Here is a 13,994-nt window from a genome sequence, read left to right as displayed (position 1 = left end):
ATGTTAATTATACCACAGACATACATGCTAAAACATTTGCAGAATTCAGTTAGAAGGTTCTTCCAGAATTGAAATCTAATGAAGCACCTCTGAGTATCCCCCTGCTATATAGAAAATCTGTTTTCCATCTTATTCCTCCATAGTCAGCTTACTGTAAAGAAAACTAAATACAGCCAAGGAGTTGGGAAAAATTAAGAATTCAATCTGTTATTCACCCAGCTAGTGCCTGGACATTATGCTTCAGTACTCCTCTGTTCCTTAGTCCTTGCTTCACAGTCTAGGTCCCACAGTTGAATATAAACCTAAGATGATGAATGGAAGGTAGTGGTGAAGAAGAAGAAATCCTTTCTTCTTTACATAATGCATCTTTATTTTCACTGTTGCTGAATACTTTTTTCCCTTCAACAGTGGCTTGGGAATCGTCTTGACTGTGCAGTTGAATGAAACAGGCATTTCAGTGACGACTACGTAAAGTCAATAAGCTATGAGGAATCAAAGGAGGTGGGGTTAATGTTATTTAAAGTAAAACATACTTCACCTTTTAGTCAGTGCATTACTGAAATCATGTACAACAGGTCATAATGACCCATTAAGATCAGTTCAATGATGCTTCAAAATAGAAATGGTCAGGAAATTGCTGTTCCTGCAAGTGAAATTCAAAGAATGTATATTTGTGCAGTACAGTTGCTGGGTTTTATTGAAACCTGAAATACCAAAACATAATTTTGGAAAAAATGGGAACATTTTACATAAAATTTTCTATCCAGTGAAAAAACCCTTTTCTTCTTGGAAAACATTCATGCAGGAGCTCTTACCATATACATTGAAATGTATTTTGAAGGACTAAAAACTGGGTTTGGATATGACATAATTCTAGTGAAATCATTTTGCACAGGAGGAATTTTGCCAACTTCAAACAAAAATGTGCTAAAGAAACTAACCTTCACAAATAAAAGCACTTTTATATTAACAAGACTTATGTCCAGTGCTCTCCATAACGATCCTCAGCAGCCAAAAGTATGCACATCCACACACAGGTGTAGATGTAAATCCTTGGTCTTCCAGCAAAATCAGGACAACTCTTAGAGGTTCATTTTTGTTCCTAAGTTGTCTGGACAATGCTGGCCATGTATGAATAGAGGCAGTGGCCTCATTTTCAAAATTACAGAGCATTTATTTTCTATGGGTATCAGTAGATGGTGATAGCATGGAATAGCTCTTAAAATCAGACCAGCTAACATCATCAAAAAGATACGTAAAGATACTTTGGAGGGAAATTTTGCCCAATATGGCAAAATTAAAAAAAAGAAAAAGGTCTAATATGTTGTCATGGAATTTAAACTGCCTAAGAGTGAACTGAGGAGTTAACTGTAAAATATATATTCTATAGATGGAACTGAAAACTGCGTGGCAGTAACACGAAACGTTATATATTGGGCAAAAGTGTTTAACTACTGCTTACATGCGTCCTCTCTCATTGGTCTTACTTCAGATGAAAAATGTCTTCTAAATGTCTTCTTCAAAATGTCTGAAATAGGTAGGCATGTAGGCGATGCTACCCTGCCATCAGACAGACTGCTTCCTTAGCTCAATATTTCCCCGTCCACTGGGGTCGGTTCCCTGGGAAGCGTGCTTTCTGCTCATGCCCCTGTAGCTTCCCAGCACACTCGCTCTTGCAAATATGGACTCATAAGCTGTGTCCATGAACCTACCTGATTTTCCCGGAAGCTGGTGGTAATGCAGTGAGTCCCATGCGCATCATTTTGTATGGGCAGAATAGCCTTGCATGAGGAGGAGCCTCTGCCCACTGCTTCCCTATCTATTCTGCCTCTTAGATTTCCTCAGTGGAGCTGAGACCCAAAGAATTTTCACAGCAAGCCCACTCAGGGAAAACTGTGAAGCCGACAGAAACACTGCTGTAACTCTGCCAAAGGTACAGCCAAAATATAATTCTGTACAAATATCTGTATCAGAATCAGGTGCTGGGAATGAGAAGGGTAGCTGTATTCCCCGGGTCTCCTTGACTGATGGAGATTGAAGCAGCTGCGAAGACGACCAGTTTCAAAGCTATGAAAGAGAAATACTCAGAAACCCAAAAACATTTGGGAATATTTTTTCAGTAAAGGTGAGCTGACAATTCTTTGTAGGCAGCTGTAAAAAAAATCTGTTCTAGTTCTTAGTACTAAAAATATCTATCACAATTGTGCTTACATAGCTCATGTTATACAGAAAAATGTGTGGATGCATTTACAGAATGATACAAAGTAGCATTGAGGTTACCTAGGTTCAGGTACCTAAAAGTTAGATATCTAAGTTAGGCTAGTGGTCTAGGTATTTTCCTAACAGAGAAAGATAAGTGCTTCCAGCGGAAAGTTCATTACTCTGTTGTTAGACCTCTGTCTTGGTGTATTACCTTCTGGGGGTACCCATTCTTCCCTGAGACTGTTTTACCCTCTGAAGAAGTCTCATTCAAAAATAAAACAATTTATTTATCACTTATTTAATAATAAGCTATTGGAGGGTTATGTTATGGGAGAATGGGCCATATTTAAAAAAAAAAGTTGTGAATCATAGCTTGTCAGCTGAGCAATACTGATCAATTACTGCACACTCCTCATGATATTAATCCTAGGTTTTCCGCACCAAGGCTAAGCAAATGGGTGACCTGCTGTATTTGAGCTCAGCAGTATGAGCTGAAATCTTAAAATTTTGTTTACTGGTAAATATGACACAAAGTTTCTGTGAAGAAAAAAAATCACTTGGATTTTTATATCCTGGTGAGAAATTCCATTAACTGCACGAAAGTTATGTTTGCTTTTAGATGAAGCTGTATGTGGCTTATTGGACATGAAGAAGGATTTAATATCTTGATTTGAGTTTAAGCAAGAATTGTACACAAAAGTAAAATTTTTAATCCTGTAAACCACAGCTCAGGTGCTGCCTAACACCAGAGGTGAAATTACTCCATTTTTGTCTTAAAGGTCTCTAGACACCCAAACTCTGCTTCAAGACACGTCCAAGAACTCTTCTGTCTAAGCGGGCTCTGAGCCCTGGGGCTTCTTGAAACTATGTATGGCTTGCTTGAACTTCACTGTTAGATCTCATCTTTCCCTCATACTCAGCACTTTTGGAATATGAGGGCTCTTTATGAGCCTCCATCTGGGCCTCTCCAGATGGAAACATCTGAAAATGGTAATAATTTTTACAAACCTTTTGCGAAGCTAGAGTATGTAGTGTTGATTCTCCAGAACAGCATTCAGTACAATAAAATACTTGCTAATACTGGTCTCCCTACACAAGCCCAAAAGAACCATCTTGGTTTTACTAAAATTTTATTTTTAGCCTATCACTTTTAAAATGCTTTCTTCACTTCAGAATTACTTGCAGGCTGAATGGCTCACAACAGCTCTTCCGGTAATTGCAACCCAGCTCAAAATTCTTGGCATTGGTCTGAGGAGAAATGTGCCAACCTGGGAAGCAGGGTCTTCTGGTGGCCTGAGGGGAAACATTGGCAGGAGGCTAAGGCACTGTTGGGAAGGCGTTTGAAAGCTAATGGCATATAAAATAGTGTATATGTGCTGGTTAATATAGCACAACATAATTATGTGTGTTCTCTGCAGAAAGATTCAGGAGAAAAAAGAAATTCCCGTTTCTAGCAGCTTCTCTTCCCTGAACCTAAGTTTACAGACTTCCCGCAGAAACTTAATTTAAAGGCCACTTAAATCTTTATGACATCATGAGTGCCAGCCTACATTTTATACACAGATACGTCTGAGCACAATTTTTCAGCTGCTCCTTGTCTGGCATGCCGAGAGGTGCTGAGCAGTTCCACACAGGAGTTCCAGTTTCATCCCACTTAAAGATTATCTGACTAATATGCACTTCAGGCAGCATCCTAAACCCTCTCTGTAGTTACTGGAAAGCAATAAATCCCCCTGAGTGGCAAAGGTTGAGTCTGATTTTAGATGGATTGAATCAACTTCTAGTCTCCACTGGCACTACAGCAACTGTGTTCCTACTTGAGATGCTGCAGGTGCAGATGAAGATGGGGAAGAATTGTGTCAAACTGTGCTCTCTGCCAGCACTGGGCTGGCTCTGTCTTCATCCCACTAGGAATAAGCGATTCTGAAGTGAGTGGGTTTAAACTGCTGGGGTGAAAGGGAAAGCAATCAGGCCCCACATGTATAGGAGGGCAGATCTCTGGGTATTTTGCTGTCAGGAGACCAGAGGTCCAAGCTGTATCTAGCTGTAAAGGCTACACCCTCTCTACATCTTTGTTTTTTCATCTTCCTGTGTGCCTTTTGCTGCAACTTACCTCTGAGAACACATCACTTAGAGCAAATCTTATCATTCATACGCTTATTCTCAACTTCGCAAGCAGTATGGACCTGTCCTACAGCAGCAGAGAGTCATTTTTTCACCTGCATCCACTAAGATATTTTCAGCTTACCATTAGAAATGTTCTTGCCTAGTTTTCTGCCATTTTGGGAGGCAGAAAGGAACAGGTGAAACATCCTTCAGGCTTCAGCAGATGGTCAATGACGGCTCCCAGCTGCATACCAGATCAGGGGGAGTCACACAGTTCAGCCTGTGTGATATACATACACATATGCAGGGAGCAAAAAGACTGTCAAAGACAAGTAAACTCAGCTGAAGGATCAGCTGGAACATATTACCTCAAGAACCTTTCCTTAGAAACGGGCAGTTTTTGCACTGCTGCAAAGCCACCCTTGGTAAACCTTCTTTGAAAACATTTAGTGTACTTCCAGCTGCATGTGTGTTGTCAGACATTGCAGTTCATCTGTGCTTCATTCTATTTTAGGGGCACTTAATCTGTACAACCTCTGCAAGCTGAGGCGCTTAGGGACATGGTTTAGTGGGCATGGTGGTGTTGGGTTGGCGGTTGGACTCGATGATCTTAGAGGTCTTTTCCAACCTTAATGATTCTATGATTCTAAGTCTGCTTGTCATGCATGCCCGCACTTCTAGCTAACAAGGGGCATGAGGACCTTTCAGGCAGCGTATTCTGAGAGGAAGAGCTTGTTCCCTGCCTTAGACACACAAAATCTCTGCTGCGATAACTCACCCCAGGACATACATGTCCCTGGACATCACTGAATAGTGTTTGGCAAGGGGTTGGATTGTGCTGGAGCTTGTGCTGGAGCCGGCTTGGTAACTTAATTTTATGCAGTTGAAGATGTTGCTTGGGACTCCCAGCTGGAATCAAAGGCCTGGGAAGACTCTCCTAGCCCCACATGACTGTTTAAATGTGTTCTGCAATCCCACACGTGCACAGATAGGATGAACCACACTACATAGTCTCTACCCAGAAGGACTGTGGTATTAATATTTTCAAACTAGTTTTAAAAATACGTCTGATATTATATCTTTTCAGTTTTCCCAGGTGGGTTTCATTTTGTTGGTACTATAACTAAGCTTATCAGTTGAGAGATTTTATGGTATTAATAAATCAATTTATTAGCAGAGATGGACAGAATATTTAGGCAATGCGGTTTTCATTTTATCTGGGTTTTAAAGAATGATGGTACTGACTGAATATAGAAAATGTTCATAGAATTTGATAGGGATGAAACCAAAAGCGTTCCCTAAACTAAACAGGAGAGTTGTAGGAGTTCTTGTAAATACATGGAGAAATATATGCTCTCCAGAGTCTTTGACTGTTTTTGAAAAAGTCAGCCCTATTGAATTCAGTAACAAGAACAGAATTTCCTATTAAACACTTGCAGAAAAAATCTTTCTTAAGTTAGACAAAACACAGAAAACTAAAAGATTTTTCAGCTGTGCTGTGCATATACAGCTCCCACCAACACTGACAGTAATGAGGGCACATGCACACTGGGGAAATGAGCCCATTAAAATGGCTAGCCCAAGCTTTCAGTCAGGCGATAGTTATTGAATCTAGTGGATATGACTCTTGTTTCTACTCTACCAAGACAATACTCATTTGTGTCCCAGGGATCTGCATTACTTTCAAAAAGGCAGAGGCAGGTGCCTTTAGTGTAGCTTCCAGATCCTTTGATAAGCTGCTGGCATTTTGATTTCAGTAAAGCCTTGCCTTCGCTGTGCTCTAGCAGTAGCAAAATAACCAGGCATAGCGGTCGATGCTTTTAAGAGACATTCCTGTGTTCTTAAATCGCTTGCTGCAATGTTTCAAAAAGGACACCAGAGGGCAAAAATTATTAACTGCTTCTCAGAGCCAGGCTAGTGGGAGCGGGGATGCAGAGCCCTGCATGTCCCTCGCCCAGGTGTGAGCTGTGTTTTCGGTGAGGCTGACGGGGCCGGTGGGGTTGCTTTGCATGGACAGGCCTCACCTGACCTAGTGCTTTGGCTCCTTCTGCACCGTTGCACTGGAGACTGGTCCTCCTCCTCCTGACTAAACTCAAACCAGATGGTACCTCCCAAAGTGAACAAATGCTTCTTTCTTTCTTTCTTTCTTTAGCGTAAGGGTAATCCATACAAAATGTTAAAAATGCAAAATACAAAAAGCGGCGTGATAAATGTAGTTCCATGGCAAAGGAATCACATGACTATGAAAAGGCTTGTTAGATACATCTTGATAAACAATCAGGCAGCTTTAAATAGCCTTACCAGGAAAAAAGAAAGAAGTAGTACATTTTCCCTTTGTAGTTTTGTCTAGTGTAGCAATCACAGATTGTACTATTTTTACTAACTTCACTAAGTATTTAACATACCTTTTTTTTCAAATGTTTTCTTTTCTTCTCCAAGGCAGCTGTGAACAGACAGCATAGCTACTCACACGTTTGGGTACTCTGCAAAAAGAAATGTTGGAGAGGCTTTTGGATATATTCTCCCATTGTCTTATGCATTGCAGTGCAACATGTGGGTAGGATTTCCTGTGCCAAAAGAACTGAGGGGACTCTTCTGTGCTATTATTATCACCAAGAATGACTGATTCTGTTGTAGCAATGGAAAATGTAAAATATCAGCCATGATGGGTCTGATTTTTTAATCTCATACTGGAGGGTACATGCAAGGAAAAATCGTGGCCGCATCTGATTATCATGTAGCATTAGATGTCAGAAAATGCAGTGCTTTATAAATCCTGTAAGTAGTACCTAAAGTACCTAAACCAGCGGTTTTCTAGGGGTGAAACCAGTTTCCTCCAAGTCTGACTTGTACCCTTGGCAGCTGGTGGCTGTCACCCCATAGATGGAGCCTGCCATTTGTACAGCCCATTCAGCCAAGGCCTGAGAAAGAACATCATGGATGTTGTTTCATCTCCAGATGTTCTGTATGACAAGTCCTTGCCACAGCTCAAATGAAGCCCTTTGAGGCCGAAGCGTGACAATCTAAAGAAACGCTGCCAAATGTATGAAAATGTTCAATGTATTTTACACAAATTTGAACATCTGTGGTGCTCAAGGAAGATTTCATGGAGCTCTGTAAATATTGTTACATGTAATTATCTTCACAGCATGGGTGCATTATTATCCCTGGTTGAAAGCTAGGGAGATTGGCACAGAAAAGATAAGCAATTAGCCCTTGGGAAACAAAAATATTTTATGCCGCAGAGGGAAGCAGAACCCAAGCAAGTCAAGCAGTAAACCTGTCCATCTCTTATTTTCCATAACAACATTTTGTGGAACTACTGTTTCTAATTTGGAGGAGATGGCAAACAACAAAGTAGTGGTTACAAAGTAGTGTTGTGCTTTATAGCAATAAAATGAGAAAGGAAACATATTTCTTATCAGATCTCCTTCTCACAGGTATCTAATAGCAATTGCCAAGTCCAAGCACACAAAGCATAAATTCATGTAACTCATTATTGGGGCTTCAAAAAGGAGGAGATTGTTTTAAAGGTTGTGTGCTTCCTTTTAAAAGGGTATTTCTCTCTTTTGCCTTCTAGCTTCTGATTCCATATGGTACACTTAAAATATATTTTTAGCTTTTCTTCACAACCACTGGAATTAAAAGCATCACTATTGTTGAGAAGGAAAGCTGAAATCCCTTTCAGAAAGGAGCTGGGGTTTTCTGAAAAAGGCAATTTCTATGAGGCTTGTCATAGCCACCTGGCTTAGTATCATTTTTGCTTCCTTTGGTTAGCAGAATGAAGTTTTAAAACATCCATATCTTCATGAGCAACATGGAAAGAGAAAGGGAACAGGACCTTTCTGCTGCTTTCAGATCACATAGCTGTTAACACTTCCAGCTAGGATATTCGATGCAGGTCTCTGGGATGTGGTCCGCTGACTGACCAGGCTGGAGATGTCTCCCATGTACATGGCAGTGTCCCCTGGCCCTGGCAGACACTGCAATGCTCAGGGGGCAGTGATGGCTGGAAGAAAAGTTTCCCTCTGATGTGGCTTGGAGACCCTGTTCAGGAGGTCCAAGGCTTCCCCGTACCACCATTTTGATGTAGTTTGTGTGACTTTAGTGAAGCAATTGGTGCTGCTCCATGTTTAGAAGTTGTGCCTTATCACACCTGTGCAACCCTCACTGTTGACTGGAGGGGCATGGAGGCAACCAGACACTGAGCAGTGCTGGTTAACACAAGAGCAGTGACTGCCCTGCCAAATGTTTAGGAAAGGGAGTCCCAGGCTCAGGGGAATGCAGCTTGGCTTCCAGATCCTAGCCTGAGCTTTGAGGCTGTTAAAAAGAAACAGATTTTTAAAAGTATCATAATAATAAAAAGGCTTTCAAATTTGTTTTGAAACTCTTGACACCTGAAACAGTGTCAAACATCTATGAACAGATGTGTTGGTCTTCCTGCATGAGAAGGAGTGGTCTCATGGATGTGTCAAGGTGGTTTATCAGTTGAAGGTGAAAGACGTGGAGTATCTGTGTACTTCACACAGTCATGTTCAATTTTCCCCTTGCTGCAAGGATGAAAAGTGGTGGGGCAGAGTGGTGGGGATTTCTGTCTGAATCGAGATACATCTCCACACATGCGTGGTGGGGGAACAGGCAGCTGGAGTGGGAGGTCCCACAGTCAGGGTCAGGAGGATCATGGCAGTGGTGGATGGGCTCCAGGGCTCCCCTGACACTCCAGAATAACCATGATGGGCCAACAGCCGCCCCCTCCCGGTTCCTTCTCAAGTCCCAACACTGGCAAACGACACCATCTCAAGCTGCCTGAGAGGAGAAGGTAGTTACAAACCCAGAACAGCTTTATGCAGCCAGTGGTCAAAGAGTGTGGGGCAAAAAAAAAAAAAAACCCTCCTGAAGGGCTGAGCCCTGTTTTGAGTGTGAGTTAATGTGTGCCCTTCTCACAGTGTTAGGGGTGTGAACAAATGGTCTGAGCACAAGTGAGTTTTATAAACAATGTTTGGCAACAGGCAAGCATGGTTGCTCCTGTGAAGTTTGGGTAGGTAATGCAGAGCAGATACTAGGTTCACAATTCATTTGAAGGGACAATACTCAATTTCTATATACCACCATATTATCAAAAATTACTAATTAAGTAAGCTACCAGTTGCACCAATTCTTTAGGAGGAGTTTTGTGGGAAGGAAGTATTTGTCATTCCAAACAACAAAATCAGAGGAAATGGCACCTAACCATTGGAGATAACATATTACACTGAGATTTTGTTTCTATGAAAGGGAAACCTTTAAAGGTCCCTTCCAACCCAAACTATTGTATAAACTATTCTATGAAAGAGGCAGAGCTTGGTGAGGTAAATGCCTGCAGTCCCATAGGGACAAGACAGCACCCTGCAGAACAACTTTCCAGCTCTGGCAGAAAAAGGTGCTTGCTATGGGATCTCTGTGGGTATATGATTTTGCATACAGGTTACAGTTCTCCTACCTTACTCATCTTTAGGATACCAGCCAGCTGTTAATCCCAGGAAACGAAGGTGGCAAGCTGTGAGGGACTCCTGATTTTGTTTGTGGCGGTTTTTGGAAGAACAGTAGAGACACTACTGTTTTTTGCCTGCTCTGGGTGGATTCCCGGTGGCTTGCACAGCACTGCGTGGCAGCACTGCAGAGACTGCAGAAACAGGCAGAAGGGAAACTGCAGAAACGTATGCTCTGGACTGGAGCAGTACAAACATTAGTCTCACTGCACTGAGGGCTGTGGTTGCTGAGCAGCACTTGTGCATTAGAGAGATGCAAGATAGAGGAGACCAGCTGATTAGTGGTGTCCTGCTTTTTGTGAGGCTCCTTTTGACTGGCCAGTGTCTGACATATACAGTGGCAGCAAAGTCATCACCAAGCACACAGTGAATCCCACTGGAGCTACTACTTTGTAAACTATATGATAAACTGAATTAGAGATACTCCAAATACTTCATTTCATGTTATTAAAGATTGGATACTCCTTCAGGTGTGGCAGTCTTTGAAACATATTGGACATTATAGGCCCTGCATGCAGGGCTTTAAACGTAGCCATTTGGAAGGCTAGACCTGGGCAATGCTGTTTGAAAAGCCTCCCTAAGCCAGGATCCCAAATGATGCTTTTATGTTCAGCTGAGATGTGGGAACATGCTGGCTGTGTCACAAAGCTGCTATTGCCCCTGGTCCCCCTTAGCCCAGCACTGCGTCGACAGAGGCTATCATAGAAGTGTTCACATTAAAGAGACTCCCCCACCCCCCCGCAGATCCAAACCACTATAAATACAGTGGTGTGACTACATTAACGATCTTGGCACTGTTATTTGGCATTGCGTAATAACGAGAAAATACTCAAAACCTGACAAGTCAAAAGCACAGGCTGCTCTTGCTTTAAGGATATGAGCGCTAGGTGTCACTGCAGTCCAAGGAAAAGGCATCATCTCAAGGGCCCCAGCAATTGCCAGGGAAAAAGTAATTTTTATTTTTGCATTTGAGAAAAAGTAGGTTTTGATAGTGGCAGCGAAATAAAAGAAAAAGACAACCATGTTATAAATACAGATATAAGTATAAACATGTAATGTAAATCTTATGTGGATATCATCTTTTATTCAAAAAAGAAACAGAACATTTGTATGGCAAATTGCAGTCTTTCCCAGCATCATCTTTTTTAGCACACAGTGATAGAGCCCTCATCTTGCTTCAGCTGAAGACTCCCATCTCAAAAAGGTCTGCTGTACTGAAACTGCTCAATGTTATTTCCCTAATTAGCAGCAATTTTAGATAACTGATATATTAATTTCACATGATTTAAGACAAGTGGGGCACAGGAGATTAGGGAACACCAATATGTAAGTACAGAGCATACTAAAACAGAAACAAGCCTATGGGAAAACATCCATACCTCTCCAACACCTCAAATTTCCTTGTTCGCTCATCTTAAACTTTTTAATCTTTTCTCCCTATTCCTTTCCCTCTGCATCCTAAATATCCTTCTCTCCTCTACTCTTCCAATTTAAATCTGTTCTGAAGTAATTGCAGACGTTGAGAGTTGGAAAAACGAGAGTGACAAGTAAGAAATACAAATTTATACTCAGAGCCAATGAATCCTTGTATTTCTTCATGGCTGGATTTCATCATTTGCTGATTTGTAATGTAGAAGAGCAGCGTGAATGAGAAACAAAGTTCTGGCAATGTTTTTTTTTTTCCTTTTTTCTGTCTTTTAACAAATGATGGCTCTGTCAAAATAACCCCCCATAAAACCTTACATAGCTCCCTTGTGAGTTCTTCCTATGCCAGTTAAGTTCAAATGAAATGTAGTGGCTTTTTATTTACTTTTTTATTTATTAAATGTCTCCAGACAGCCTCTGGCTACCATTAGAAATTTGCAAATAAAACAGACGACTTGTTGATCTGTGTCAGCTCAGCTTAGAGTCCCCTCCAGGATAAACTAGACATGGTCACCACCACGTCCTCAGGCAAGGGCCTGAGCAAACAGATGAGCCATGCATCCTGCCCAAAAAATCAACAGGCTAGGATAGTGGCAGACCAGTGGAGGAAATGAAATTCACAGGTAGACAGACCTCCTACTGGTGAGTAGGTAGGAGGCATTTCCATGCTGAAATGCCCCTACTAAGAATGACAGGTAAAAGAATATCCCTGCTGACCTTCTGCAAAGAAAGAGGGGTAGGTCAGGATGTAGTTTGGTATCTGTCAGACCTTCTCCCAGCAGTGGACTCAAAGCTGAGTTCTGCAATGACCCACTGATAGGAGTACTTTCTACTGAAAAGGGTGGGTAATTATGCATCTACAAAGGTTCCTTGCACGGGTGAAGCTCAAAGGATCGGGCTGTTGATTTTGCAGTTGCAAGGAAAGGATACAGATTCAAGGCCCTGAGTGAGCTTCTCTTGACCCTGCTTTGAGTAGGGGGGCTGAACAAGAGACATCTGGGGGTCCCCTCCCCACCTCAGCTATGCTATGATCCAGAAAGTCTCTTCCATTTCTAATTCCTAGGTTCATAGGTTATGTAACAGAGAAAAGACAGAGAAATTGTGATTCTGGTTTACCCCTTTGCAGAGGAGAAAAAACAGTGAGTTCAAAGATGTTGTAGTAGGATCAAAGCACTCTAAGAAAAGAATGTGACCTCATGGTGGCCTACCAAATTTGCTCTACTTTAGTTTAGAAACTTCATCTATTTTCACCCAGTTACTTCAAGCACAAAATTATCCTGTTAAGAATGGGTGTTAGCAGGTTAAAGAGCTGCAGACTGATAAATACAGATCTCCTCAGTCAAGCCTGACGAGAGGTACTTACATGCCACATGGGCTGCCAACAGGACAATCTATCAACTCTGTAGGTGTCCAGACCATAACTGAGGTAAGCTGGCAGATGACAGGCAATTATTCATAAGCTGTGAAAAACAAGTTGTGTGACACACAGCTAATATCAGATGATGTCTTCTCCTTATTGATGTTGTAAAAAAAATTGATTTAAAGGTGAGCTGAGGTAAACTGGAAAGTTTTGGGTTGTTGGATTTTTTCTAGGGTTTAACAACTGTGTACTTAATTACTGGGAGAGAAGAGCATATAGTTAACATGAATTTAGCTTAAAATAATGTTTTTGATAATTGGTTGTGCTATTTTATGTCAAGGCCTACATTCAGGGTCCAGTTCCCTGAGTAAGTCTCACAAACAACTTTAAACAGCGTTTTGCTGCATTCTCCTTCTGACATCATTACTACAGAGTATGGGTACGCTGCTTTCTTCTGACTAACTCAGTGATAGCAAGGTCTACTGTTTCTATGTCAATCCTCGTGCTCTTGGTATGTTTGGTGCCATCCCATCTTTCTCCTTTCTTCTTCTGGTTTCTGTCCTCTCTTCTCAGCTTATTTTCTTTCATCTGGTCATGTTCATGTCTTTTCCATAAACTTCATGTGCTTTTCTCATTTTCTCCTCTCCTTAAACACAAGCTCTCCTTAACCAGGCCCAATTCTGTAAATATCTGGGTCTTGCTGAATCACTCATTAACATCATCTCCACAGACTTCTCTTGAATGACTGTTTCCAATAGCACATCAGCACATCATGACTGCCAAAGAAGGCACTCAAAGGGAAACAAACTGCCACTCAACAAGCCCAGCATGACACCAAACACACGTGATGTCATTCCACATCCACAGGACTTGCTGTTATTTTGTTTTGATTTTCCCCAGCCACTGGTACTGGACTAGCAACTTCACAAAGAACAGTTATTTAATGGCAGCTATACAAGCCAGAGAGTCTGAGCCAGTAGCTTTAGAAAGCTGTGATTTGATTTCACCCCGGCCAGCCTGAAAGTCGGTGTCAAAAGACCCGACATGACACAGGCCCAGACAAACAGAAGACATCAGACAGTGATTTCATAAGAGGAACTGAGGTTTTAAAATAAGCTTAGGGACCAAAAGGTGAACAGCAAAGGTTAAAGAGAGCATGTGGAAAGACACTGCCTACTTCTCTTCCTGGATAAGAGGGGAAATATATGTCTTCTTTCCTCTAGCTTGGAGGACAACAGAACTCTCTCCTTTCTTATTAGGTAGGAGAATCATATGATGAATCAAAATACGGAGCTTGGTTTTGTCTATAAAGTAGTAATCCAGATGTATAGTCTCTTTCTAGCCCTCTGCCAGCAGTCACTTGAGCACTATCA

Source organism: Pygoscelis adeliae, unplaced genomic scaffold, assembly GCF_000699105.1.
Source record: "Pygoscelis adeliae isolate BGI_AS28 unplaced genomic scaffold, ASM69910v1 Scaffold77, whole genome shotgun sequence".
In the NCBI taxonomy this organism is placed as follows: domain Eukaryota; kingdom Metazoa; phylum Chordata; class Aves; order Sphenisciformes; family Spheniscidae; genus Pygoscelis; species Pygoscelis adeliae.
The sequence above is the reverse complement of the archived record's forward strand: the minus strand, read 5'-3'. Positions refer to the sequence as shown.